Genomic DNA, 3258 nt, shown 5'->3' with positions numbered 1-3258 from the left:
TGGCAGCAGGGGACAGGGGACAGGGGACAGCGGCGGTGGCAGCAGGGGACAGGGGACAGGGGACAGCGGCGGTGGCAGCAGGGGAGGCACCCCCGCCGCGGGGGGAGCCTTAAGTAGCACCCGCGTGATGTCACCCCCTAATCCGGGGGACAAAGGTGACATTGGCCAGGGACCGATAATCCCGAACGCGCCAATTAACGGGGGGGACACGGGGGGGACACCGGGGGACACGGGGGGGACATTGGGGGACATGGGGGGACATTGGGGGACACCGGGGGGGAAACCGGGGGACACGGGGGGGACATTGGGGGGGACACCGGGGGACATTGGGGGGGGACATTGGGGGACACGGGGGGGACATTGGGGGGGACACGGGGGGGACATTGGGGGGGGACATTGGGGGACACGGGGGGGACAACGGGGGGGGGCAATGGGGGGACAATGGGGGGGACATGGAGGGACAATGGGGGGGACACGGGGGGTGGCACCAGGGGACACGGGGGGACATGGGGGTGGGACACGGGGGGGACATGGGGGGACAATGGGGGGACAATGGGGGAGACAATGGGGGGACACGGGGGGGGGACACCGGGGTGACAATGAGGGGACAATGGGGGGACACGGGGGTGACAATGAGGGTGACACGGGGGTGACACTGGGATGACAATGAGGGGACAATGGGGGGACACGGGGGTGACACGGGGAGGACAATGGGGGACACGGGGGTGACAATGGGGGTGACACGGGGGGGACAATGAGGGTGGCACGGGGGTGACAGGGGGGTGACAATGAGGGGACAATGAGCGTGACAGGGGGCTGACAATGAGGGGACAATGAGGGGACAATGAGGGTGACAGGGGGGTGACAATGAGGGGACAATGAGGGTGACAGGGGGGTGACACGGGGGTGACAATGAGGGTGACACGGGGGACAATGGGGGGACACGGGAGTGACAATGGGGGTGACACGGGGATGACAATGAGGGTGACACGGGGGTGACAATGAGGGTGACAGGGGGGTGACACGGGGGTGACAATGAGGGGACAATGAGGGTGACACGGGGGTGATGGGGGGGACAATGGGGGGACAATGGGGGGACAGGGGGGTGACACGGGGGTGACAATGAGGGGACAATGAGGGGACAATGAGGGTGACACGGGGGTGACGGGGGGGACAATGGGGGGACAATGGGGGGACACGGGGGTGACAATGATGGGACAATGAGGGGACAATGAGGGTGACACGGGGGTGACAATGAGGGTGACAATGGGGGGACACGGGGGTGACAATGGGGGTGACAATGAGGGTGACAGGGGGGTGACACGGGGGTGACAATGGGGTGACTGGGAGGATAATGGGGGACACGGGGGTGACACGGGGGTGACAGGGGGGTGACACGGGGGTGACAATGAGGGGACAATGAGGGGACAATGGGGGGACACGGGGGTGACAGGGGGGTGACAGGGGGGTGACAGGGGGGTGACAATGGGGTGACAATGAGGGTGACACGGGGGTGACACGGGGGTGACACGGCCGCGGCTCTCGGGGGACATTTGGGGGGTCCCGAGCCGCGCTGTCCCCTCGGGGTGGGGGAGGGGAGGGGAGGGGACACTAATCCCGGGCCAGCTGCCACGTCTGGGCCGCGGGGACACGCGGGGACACCGGGGGGACACGGGGGGGACACCGGGGGTGGCACCGGGGGGACATGGAGGGGACAATGGGGGGGAAAATGGGGGGGACAATGAGGGGACAATGAGGGGACAATGAGGGGACAATGAGGGTGACACGGGGGGGACAATGGGAGACGATGAGGGGACAATGGGGGGACACGGGGGGACAATGGGGGGGACAATGAGGGGACAATGGGGGGGACACGGGGGAGACACGGGGGGACACCAAGGGACACGGGGGGGACAATGGGGGGACAATGAGGGGACAATGGGGGGACACGGAGGGGACAATGGGGGACAATGAAGATGACAATGGGGGGGACACGGGAGTGACAATGGGGGGACAATGAGGGGGACACCGGGGGGACACCAAGGGACAATGGGGGGACACGGGGGGTGGCACCGGGGGGACATGGAGGGGACAATGGGGGGGAAAATGGGGGGGACAATGAGGGGACAATGAGAGGGACACGGGGGAGACACGGGGGGACACCAAGGGACACGGGGGGGACAATGGGGGGACACGGGGGGACAATGGAGGGGACACGGGGAGGACAATGAGGGGACAATGGGGGGACACGGAGGGGACAATGGGGGACAATGAAGGTGACAATGGGGGGGACACGGGAGTGACAATGGGGGGACAATGAGGGGGACACCGGGGGGACACCAAGGGACAATGGGGGGGACAATGGGGGGACACGGGGGGTGGCACCGGGGGTGGCACCGGGGGACACAGGGGACACCAAGGGACAATGGAGGGGACAATGAAGGTGACAATGAGGGTGACAATGAGGGGACAATGGGGGGACAATGGGGGGACACGGAGGGGACAATGAAGGTGACAATGGGGGGACAGTGGGGTGACAATGAAGGTGACAATGAGGGGACAATGAGGGGACAATGAAGGTGACACGGGGGTGACAATGAGGGGACAATGAAGGTGACAATGAGGGTGACAATGAGGGTGACAATGAGGGTGACAATGAAGGTGACAATGAGGGTGACAACGAGGGGACAATGAGGGTGACAATGAGGGTGACAATGAGGGTGACAATGAAGGTGACAATGAGGGTGACAATGAGGGTGACAATGAGGGTGACAATGAGGGGACAGTGGGGGGTGACAATGAGGGTGACAATGAGGGTGACAATGAGGGGACAGTGGGGGGACAATGGAGGGGACAATGAAGGTGACAATGAGGGTGACACGGGGGTGACAATGAAGGTGACAATGAGGGGACAATGAAGGCGACAATGAGGGGACAATGAGGGGACAATGAAGGTGACAATGAAGGTGACAATGAGGGGACACCAAGGGACAATGAGGGTGACAATGAGGGGACAATGGGGGGGACAATGGGGGGACAGTGGGGGGACAATGAGGGAACAATGAAGGTGACAATGGGGGGGACAATGAGGGGACAATGAGGGGACAATGGGGGGGACACGGGGGGGGGGGGGAGGGGCCTCCGGAACCGTGGGAATTCCGGGAATTTCGGGAATGATCCCCCAGAACCTCGGGAATTTCGGGAATTATTCCGGGAATTTCGGGAATGATCCACCCCAAACCGCGGGAATTTCAGGAA

The sequence above is a fragment of the Poecile atricapillus genome, chromosome 31 (genome assembly GCF_030490865.1).
Source record: "Poecile atricapillus isolate bPoeAtr1 chromosome 31, bPoeAtr1.hap1, whole genome shotgun sequence".
Lineage (NCBI taxonomy): Eukaryota > Metazoa > Chordata > Aves > Passeriformes > Paridae > Poecile > Poecile atricapillus.
Note: the sequence above shows the minus strand (reverse complement) of the source record.